Genomic DNA, 11,007 nt, shown 5'->3' on the forward strand with positions numbered 1-11,007 from the left:
TGATAAAATAAAAAACAATAACACAACTTCCACAGCAGATGTCAAGCTATTTAAGCGCAGAGATATTTAGTCAGTCAGCAACTTTTTTTTCACCGGACACTAGGTTTTTAACTTTTTTCGTATAAGAGTTGCCATCATTATCTTTGTGCCATGCTGCGTTTGGACATAGTTTGGCTTGTTCCATACTAACATGCAACACCTCTTTGATTTGTTGATTTCTCAGCATGCCATGCATGGAATGATAGATGGTTGTGTCCATGACTACAATGTAAAAGTGTCACCTTGGAGACAGAGTATTCCTTTGAGTCAGAGAGGACAGCTACATAATACCAAGTCTTTATTTTACACACAACACATGCACACAGGCACACACACACACACACACACACTTGTGTGCCCAATTCTTGTTTTCTTTTGAAGTCATTAAGTCATTCCACCCTGGAAAACAACAGTTCAAAGAAATCATTAAAAACCCAAAATTACTGTGACACATGAGTGTATGCAAACTTCTGTTCACATCTGTATATAATTAAGAACACACGAGGTACTGTAGTGCTTATTGTTTTACTGTCAGGCACTAAACAAGATTCAATGAGACTACATTATACAGTTTTATGCTACAGTGACATGAAATAGAGCAGGCTGCTTGGCATTGTGGGCATGCAGCAAAGAGTGCCCTATACACTATGCCTGCCAGAAGTAAATTGGGTGGAAATTGCAGTATGTCTCAGGCAGCAATTAGGAGGCCTCCTGTGGCAAGGAGGTCGACTTCTAATAAAGGCTACATTTCCCTCATTTCCCATGCAAATAAACCTTCTGTCATACCTATGATGATATCAATCATTCTAATTAACCTGCTGATATAAGTTTGTGTGTGCATTGTTTATGTGTGTGTGTGTGTGTGTGTGTGTGTGTGTGTGTGTGTGTGTGTGTGTGTGTGTGTGTGTGTGTGCTTAAGTACAGGCAGTGGTGATGAGCTGAGTTTAAAACAGCAGCATGTAGTGAAGTAATAAAGGAGTAACCACAATATTGTGGGTAATTACATGGTAATGGGGCATGATTTACTAATTAGTGTGGCTTTAAGTGTGATCGGTGGGGTTTTGTGCAATGAATTTCACACTTTTTATTCCTCACTCTCTGACTATGACAAGTGAGGCATGAAGTGGTCACCATTTTTACAAAAAAAGGGAAAGTAGTCACAATTTTCCCTAAAAAAGCCCCCTGTCAAGATCTTTAGAGTGAGAATGATGTTATCTAAGCCATCATCCCTCTTCTGGTCTTTGCCTAACCTCCTCTGATGGTAGAAAAAGATAATTAGCACATTTGGCCATTGTGCCAAAAATAAAAATGAAAAGATGACTTTGAGAGAACACGTTCTTCAGCTCTCAAGACACTTGAAAATCCTCTTCAGCTGTAACATTATTTGCCACAGTTTCTAAATCAAGCTGCCTTAAAAGTAATTCAACGCATACAAGTATATTTTTTCACATTTGTTAGAGCGAAATGAAAACTTCACCTTTTGTAATTTACTGTTTTGTTTTTTTTTTTTTTTTTTTAAATTGAACTTAAAGTTATTGCGGCATTAAATAATGCTTTAATTTTTTTTGATCTGCTGTCTTGATGAGACCAAATAAGAAGATTGATGCCACTTTAATGGCTGTTTATTTAGCAGGAAACTGAAGTCAGGAGGCCTGGATGCAATTTAACTAATTTGGCAAAAGCAGGAAGGGGCAAAAGCTGGCTTGGCTGTATCCACGTTCAAAAAAATGTCTACTAGCACTATAACTAAGATCTTTGTGGCTTAGTGAGCTCTAACGTACTAGTCTTTGAGCAAAATTATAGGGTTGAAGTTGCCCCACAAAATCACAAAAGTTGTGAGAATGCTCTTGACCTTCTTGGTTAAGTCTTAGTAAGAAAGCAATCTTAGTTCATTAAACTAAAAATAAATAAATAAACAATTCCTTTAAGGTAATAAATACAGTCATTAAAAAGAGAGCATTTCAGTCAGGTGAAGGTCTGCACTTGGACTCGGGCATGAACTTGATTCTTCTCTTCTTCAGCCATTCTGTTGTTGAATCACTGCTGTGCTTGGGATCATTGTCTTGTTGGATGACCCAGATTTGGTCAGATGGCTTCACGTTTGACTCGAGAATACTTTGGTATACAGACGAGTTTGATTCATTGACTGCAAAGTGCCAATGTCCCGCGTAAAACAAGCACAAATCATCACTCCTCCACCACCATGCTGAGAGTTGGTATGGGGTGTTTGTCCTGATATGCTGTCTAAGGAGCTTGGAAAGAAAAGGGTCTGGACTTCTTTAGGTTTCTTGAAGACATTTCACCTCTCATCCGAGAAGCTTCTTCAGTTCTAGGGTCAAATGGTGGAGAGTCGGCGTGGCAGTATCCCCCCAAAGATGGACAAAAGGACCCCCTGATGATCCTCTACCTAATCACATGAGCCAAGGTGTGAAAACGGGTGTGGGTCACAATCAGCCAGGATTTCAGGTGAGTTGTGTTTGCTTTTTGGCAAACATGCCATGTAGCTCCACTTTGGTCTCGTCTAAGCACATTGTTTTCATTTGTTTAGATGCAGCCTTGCAAACATAAATCATGCTTTTATGTTTTTTTAAATTTAAAGAGAAGAGTTTTTTTTTTTAAATTTTATTTATAGTGGCAACCCTTTGAGACAAGCTGTATTTGTTCAGTCTTGAACTTTAACATTTAACGCGTTAAAGTACTAGCTGAGGCCTGTAGTGTCTGAGACACAATTTTTTTCTGAGCATTGCAGATTCTGGCCTTAGGATAAATTAACTGAAAATGACAGTCCTGGGAAAATTGGCAACTCTCTAAATGTTTTCTACTTGTGAATAAACTCTCATAGATTAGACTTCATATTGTTTGGAAAGGCAATTATAACCCTTGATGGGCAGCTTGATGGGCAGCAGCAATTGCTTTAAGATCATTGCAAATGACTTACCACCTTGGCATTGTCTTAACACACACCTGGTTGCTCCAAATGAGCAAACTGCAAAACTTCTACTTTCACAAAGGTACTTACACTTGCTGAGAATCAATTCATCAAGAAAATTTATTTCTTTTGGGATCAGTGGGGGTGTAATTTATTTTTCATGCACTGTTTTTGCATTCTAGCTCAATTTTGATAAAATAATGCCACAGTCTAATGTGCTATGTGTTGTTCATTTAAAGTTTTTACCTAATTTTCAGATCTGCAACAGACATTTAAAAAAGAATAATATCCTTATATGAAACACATTGCAATTTACCTTACAGCAGTAATGATTGTAGTCATTACCGTTAATATTAATCCTAATTACAGTTACTTAAGAGATATCTTGAGCATAGAAATTATTACACTGGGAAAAACCAAAGCATGTTTCTCTGTGAAGGGCATTCTCTCTGTGAAGGAAGTGCAACCATGAAATAATGTCAGCAGCAAGGCCATTTTAAAAAAAAAAGTGCAATATGAAGGGCATGCTGTAATTACAATGTGTTCGATTTAGCCTGTAGAGACTTCAGCCTCTGCTGAGAACCCACTGTCCTTGAAAATGCAGCTACATTGTCTGAGTGAAGTCAAGAGGTTTTTAAAGGTGAGGTAAACTGTAAAAATGTTAGTGTGCATGGGGCCTTGTTGGTAACCACTATCTACTTAAAGACTAAATTCACTTGATTTAGAGAAAGCTCAGTAATTTCAGGAAGAGCAGTCAGACCAGTAATAAGTGATTGGTTGAGTTGTTTTGGGAGAACATTCCCGACTAAGCTGATACCAGAGGACACGTAGAGTCTGGTCGCCAGTAGAAACAGACAGGGTTGTGGTCCAGATTAAAGGTTACTGTTTTATCCTGTGGAGATGGAAAGGCCATCTTTCATTTCTCATTTCTCATTTAATAAGTGTGTGCAGTAGCGGTTTTTGATACGGGCGACACGGGCGGTTGCCTGGGGCGGCATCGTGGTGGGGGGCGGCATCACGGGCATCGGCAAAAAAATGCTGCCCCGACGTCAGCCAGCGCATTTTGTGAATGGCATAGGCACCGATTGGCTTTCTATCGCACATTTGCTGGGAGTAAGGGCGCCCTCCGTTTGCGAGGTGCACCTGCTGCTTGCGGCACAGGGAGGAGAGGGCGGGGCGGTGGGGGATTCACTGACTGGCTGGAGCAGCATCTAATAACCAACTCGCAAAATAAAACAAAATAAAAAACCAACAAACACAAAAAACTACGGAGCCCCGCAGGGGACATGGGAGAAAAAAAAATTAAGACGGACTTTTGCGAGATCTCGCAAAACTAACTCGGGATCTCGCAAAAGTTTTGCGAGATCTCGCAAAACAAACTCGGGATCTCGCAAAACAAACTCGGGATCTCGCAAAACTTTTGCGAGATCTCGCAAAACAAACTCGGGATCTCGCAAAACTTTTGCGAGATCTCGCAAACGTTTTAGCCGCATTCTTCGGACGCTGGCTCGAAGCCGACCGGGAGGTCGAGGCACGATGTGCCGGGAAAGCGGTGTTCCTCCCGGCTGTAGTAGGTCTCGACCTCCCGATAGCTTGAAGCTAACGGGACGTCTCGACCTCCCGTTAGCTTCAAGCTAATGGGAAGAATGCGGCTAAAACTTTTGCGAGATCCCGAGTTTGTTTTGCGAGATCTCGCAAAAGTTTTGCGAGATCCCGAGTTTGTTTTGCGAGATCCCGAGTTTGTTTTGCGAGATCTCGCAAAAGTTTTGTGAGATCCCGAGTTAGTTTTGCGAGCTCTCGCAAAACTTTTGCGAGATCCCGAGTTAGTTTTGCGAGATCTCGCAAAACTTTTGCGAGATCTCGCAAAAGTCCGTCTTAATTTTTTTTTCTCCCATGTCCCCTGCGGGGCTCCGTAAAAAACACCAGACATTATGACACAGAGTTATAATTTGCACCGATGTTTTTTCGAAATTATGTATGCGAAAAGTGAGCGCGAGAGCCCTCGGTGCCCCTGCTTGCTGCTGTGCTGAAGTCAAAGTAAACTTTATTGTCATCTCCGCTACATACAGTCCAGTATATAGAGAGACGAGACGACGAGGCTCCAGTTACAGCAGTGCAAGTAAACAAACAATAAATACAAGAAGAGTAAGAAAATAAATATACACTTTAGGACTCGGGGTAAAGGGATCAATAACAATTTAAAATTTATAATTTACAGTTTGATAATTTAAAGTCTCACACAACCTGTCGAAAGGGATGGGTGTTCATACTGGAGTGCAAAATTAAAACCAATGGAAGATAGGTCAGTGGTGCATCATGGGTAATCTTAGTCTATCACTGAACGTGCTTCTGTGACTAGTCGGTATGTCATGGAGTGGGTGGGAGGTGTTATCCAACATTGTCTTTATCTTGGACAACATCTACCTCTTAGACACCACCCTAACGGAGTCCAGCTCCATCCCCACAACATTACTGGCCTTGTGGATCTGTTTATTTAGTTCGTTGGCATCTGTGACCCTCAACCTGCTGCCCCAGCATGCAACAGCATAGAGCAGGGGTGTCAAACTCAAATACACAGTGGGCCAAAATTCAAAACTGGAACAAGGTCGCGGGCTAACATTAATATTTATTGAAAAAAAAATCTTCCTCCAGATTTAAGAATGAATCTTTTCTTATGGACTCAAACAAGTTTTGCTGAAAAACTGAATATGGAGCAAGCAAAGCTTAATACTAAACAATATATATTAGCTGTATAATACCAGTAGTCCAGCTCTAATAATAATTTGGTATGGCTTCGCGGGCCAAATGTAATGTTTTACATCTATGGCATAGAGGATAGCACTGGCCACAACAGAGATACAACAAGATAACATCAATTAGTTGGGATAGTGAAAACGTCTGTTTACATTTGTTAGTCACTTGGCTATGATAGTAAACAGTAGACACTGATGTAGCTTACTGAATCTTTTGGACTGGGTTCACCACAATATTAATTAGTCATTGTCAATTGTTGATTTGTCCTATTCGCATTGTATGACGAATTATAATGGCTGTTTGGTAGCTGCTTGCATACTATGCATAGGGGGGACAGAGGGAGTGTCAGGTCATCCTAGCTCACCATAGCTATCAACTGCAAAGCTGCGATATCTGATTCACTCAAGGCTAATAAGGAGTTACTCAGCAAATCCTCTGAGGGAGGTCGGAACATCTCGTTTTGGACGAGGATGAGGACATTTTCTTTTCCCCCCTGTGGTCAAAGATACCTTTCTCCTTTATTTCAGCACAGCCCCAGGACCAGGCAGGTGAGAACTCCGATGCTAGTGAGCTGTGGAAAGTGTTGGGTTTTGTTATGAACCAGTGTCTCCACTTCACTAGAGCAGCAGTGTAGGCGGCAGGCAGAGCTCTCCACATCATAGTCCTCCAGGAGAGTGGAAGATGGTTGAATTTGTTGGATCTCTTGGGGGGAAAAGCATGGTACCCTACCTGCTCGAGTTTCCTGGGAAGACCCAGGCTCCGCCCTCACCTCCACCCAGTCATTGAACGTTTGCCCAGGTCACCGACCATTAAATCTCGGTGTGTCGAGATTTAAAATCCCTTGCCACCCAGTTCCACAGGCTGCAGCCCCATGCTCTCGGTCCAGTTAGGGTTTTAAGTACCTATATTGAGAGAACAGGGGCTGTCAGGAGGTCTGATCAGCCGTTTGTTTCCTGGGCTAAAACACATATTGGCAAGCCTGTTAGCAAGCAACGCATTTCCCACTGGATTGTGGAATCAATCCAATTGGCTTATTCCAGCATGGGTCTGCACCCCCCGGGGGGCGTTGTGCTCATTCTACTAGTAACCTTTTGGGAACTGCCTGACCTCCTAAGAGCACAGGCAGTTCTTAAGATGAGCTTCTCTGGGAATACGGAAGTCTGCATATCCCCATAGTGACACACTGAAGCCAATGTTTGAAAGAGAACTTGGGGTTATCTGTTCCGTAACCCCTGTTCTCTGAAAACATGAGTGAGGTGTCTCACCAGATCACCCTCCTTGCACAAAGTGAGTAAACGGTGAGCTTATCATATATATATATATAATATTATATTATCTAATATAATATTATACAATATATATATTAGGGGTGCAATGATACTCATATCGATATTGAACCGTTCGATACAGTACTTTCGGTTCGGTACGCATATGTATTGAACAATACAAAATTTTTAATTTATTTTATCAACTTTCCTTCTGACGATGCTGTCTGTGTTGAGCGCTCAGTGGATCTGCGCTCGACAGTGCAGCCTAGGCGGAGTAGTCGAACGCAGATTCACTGAGCGCAGAGCAAGCTAGCGAGACAGAAGTTAAGCTCTCGTTGCAACATGGCAAATTGAACCTCCCCCACCCTCAGTCAGATGTGGCGTTTGGAACTATTTTGGTTTTCATGTGGCGTATGACTCTGAAGGTAAGTGCATAATGGACTAAAGTAGACAAGGACTGGAAGCAGACAAAAACAACAAGCACGCATGCTACAAACTTTACCTGAGTCATTTAGACAGCCGTTAGCACATGATTCTCCTTATGGGGTCCTGATATGTTTAATATGCAGCTGAGAATATAGCCCAGAAGAAGTGTATAGTATAGCTTTTATTTTGGAAAGAGCCATTTCTCTGTAATAAACTCTCTTTTCCAAAGATGAGTGATTCCTCGATCAGATAGATTTATTTATTTTTATTACTTTGTTGTTTCAGCAACATTAAATTTAAAAACTGTACTTTTGAGTTAAAATATATGTTTATATTATAATTTATAATTTTAATAAATGACAAATTAAAAAGGCATGAACATTTTTTTTTGTATCGAAAAAATATCGAACCGTGACACCAAAGTATCGAACCGAACCGAACCGTGAATTTTGTATATCGTTGCACTCCTAATATATATATATATATATATACATATATACTAGAGACCAAAAACATAATACTTGCAACTCGCAGTGTTCACGTTATTCTTACATGGTGATGCTGGTGAGAAGAAAGGAGGCACAACTTTTACCCCAAGTTTTTATCTGAATAGATTCCACTGACTCGAGAAATGTGTATGGGAAACACAAGAAGTCATTTCTATCACTTACAGACTCCAGGTGGAAGCTCCGCCAGTACTGAAGCCTAATTGTGTAGCTTAATGCAGTGATATAAATCCAGTTTTATATCACTGCATAAATCCAGTTTTTCTTTCTCACTTTAAACTCTCTGTGTGGCTTTCTTGTCTGTAAACAGAGCCAAGGTTCAATTGTTATCTGTTCTGCTATGCAAAGCGCTATGCAAAGCGCCTGTGCATCACTGTGTTGTACTCAGCTGGGCCCAAACTCTGCGTCATTTATCTCATCACACAGACTGACCGACCTCAGATGACTTTGCAGACATACTCTGCAGTCTACCAGTCACGTGCGATTCCCTCCCTCTCCCCCTGTGGTGGCTTGCTCTACTTCTGATCACTGCACACATCTGTGCTTCTCCTGGCAATCTAAAATCTAAGCCTAAGTGAGACAATCAGGAAAGAATACCACCATTAGTGGCAGTTCACATGTCTTTTTTTTTTAACATGCATCACTGTAAACTCATTTAGCCCGGGGTGACGGTAAACACAATGATTATGTCACTGTAAATTATGTTAGTGGCCCATTTGCAGCTCTGCAAACTGCTCTTTAAAAGCGCATTTGTTGTGGAAGAAGCTAGCCATCTCAACAAGAGCAAAGTTTCGTACAAAAAAATTATTTTCTCTCTACAACACTTATTCCTCTCCCTCCATCAGTCATGCTTCTCTCCGTGACACTCTGTAAATATCTGCCACAGACAGAGTAAAGATCAAGAAAAGGTCAAAAATGATAAATTCTGCAGTGGTTTGGTCCACCCTGTTTCAATATAAAACCAGAGTTAAGAATGTGGCTACTTTTCTAGCACTACTGCTAAGGTTATAAGAGAGCGGCAACATGATCTGCCTACATTTTTCTACACCTTTCTGTCAAGCATTTGAACCATTACAGTAACCATTAAACAGAGTCTCTCAGTGGTGACGTATGAAAGAACATCAATCATCTTCATCTGGTCCTCTAGGCTCACTGGAACGGTGATGGATTGCACCACCGAGATGTTCGATTTGAAGGAAAAGAGCAGGGTAGCATACCTGATATACTGAAATTATATCTGTAGTCAAATCAATCAGCTCAAGTAGATCGGTATCATCTGAGTTTCCTTCATACAGTGGGGCTAATTTATTGGGTCACAGGGGGGTCATGGCTGGAGCTGCAGTCATACACTGTAATCAAGCCAGGGTCCACTGAGCTGAGAGCTGGGGACCATAAATCAGCTGGATGAACTGCAGCTATACACTGCTTGTTGGTGAACTAGCACAATATATATATATATATATATAAAAAAGAGCAGTGACTCATTTGACCAAGTATTACATGCTGCCATCGGGATGCACATCTTCACATACAGATACAGAACAGTCTGCTCTCTATTAATTCCTCCCATTAACAGTGGCATTCAAAGCTATATCCCCAGTGCACAGATGCCAGTGTAAAGTACCTTTTCATTAAGCTCTTATTGTGTTGGCCCCGGGGGTGTGTACATGGGTCTATGTTTATGTGTGTGTGTGGGTGGAAGGTAGTTTTAAGACACACAGTTGTGAAAATAAAAGGGCAAGGTGAGAAGGGAAGGCAATGTGATATTATTTAGATTCACAGCTTTAAACTCTTATCATTGTAGCACAAGGTTGCCCAAACTAAAGATATTGGATATGCTTACTACATAGATCTTCATATAACTGAAAAAAGGAGAGATATAGGATGCTTGGCTCATATGGTACTATCTTTACAAGGGCATGATTGTGGCTTCCCACTTTCAGTCATCCTTGCTTACTTTTGCCCTTCCTCACTCAACCTTCTTGCAACCTTTTCAACATCAAAGATTGACTGTGTATAATTAAGTATTTCACCTTCTGAAAATCACATTGTCTACTTAAGTTACTCCCAGATCATTTACTTTTCATCAAAGCCAGTCAGACTGTCCAGTGAATTGGCTGCAAGGTTTTAAGTGGATGCCTTATTGTTAAGCCTGTAGTGACTAAAAAGGAATGTTTGGTGTTAGTAGACTTATTTGCCCCCAACTGGGCTATTAGTCTTTATTTGCAACACAGTGCAGCGGGATTCATTTAGAGCATGACCTGCTCTACCACACACTGATGAATAAGTACCTTCCTACTCCCCTTGCATCAAATAAAACGTTACTTTGAAGGCAATGCCGTACTTTAGTAAATTATAGTGTGAACACAGTTTGTATGCATGTACAAGTTCAAAGCTCTTATTGCAGTGTGAATAAATGTAGTGTGTGTGTGTGTGTGTCTATATATATAGATATAGATATATAGATATATAGATATATGCTGATTTCAGCATTTTTCACTGCAGATCATCTTGGAAATTACAGTGGTGGCTTTAGTGGGACCAGTGAGACCACAGTGGCAGTGGCTGCTTGGTGATGTTCTGAGGCTCAGCACAGTAAATACTCCAAAACAGAAGAGAGTGGAGGAAAGGGAAACAGAGATGAAGCTGGGGGATTGCAGTAGAGCGAAAACTGGCCTTCCTCCAGATCCATCCAAAGCGCAATCTGGGTAGCTGCATGCTTATTCTGTGAACATACAACTCCTACAGGATGAGAGGTGACTGGCCTTGCCACTGGATGCTACTCATCATCCATGTTAGCCAGGATTTGACTTCACTCCCAGTTCTTCAAAGGCTGAAATATGCATTTCCCCCCTACTTTCCTGTTGGATCTAGGGGCAGACATATTCCTTTCATCAGAAGGTGCTTTTCTCTGACAGCACAGATTAGTGAGAGGCAAAAGCATTTTAAAATGTAAGGCTCATTTCATTGCTCACACACTGAGTCTTTATAACGCTTTGCATTAATAAACGGTTCATCCAAGATCTTCTAGCTGTTGTCCTATTAAATTCAGCATATAAAAAAATGTATGTAAGCTCACGTCACA

Source organism: Neolamprologus brichardi, chromosome 16 (genome assembly GCF_056152115.1).
Source record: "Neolamprologus brichardi isolate AB-2024 chromosome 16, ASM5615211v1, whole genome shotgun sequence".
In the NCBI taxonomy this organism is placed as follows: domain Eukaryota; kingdom Metazoa; phylum Chordata; class Actinopteri; order Cichliformes; family Cichlidae; genus Neolamprologus; species Neolamprologus brichardi.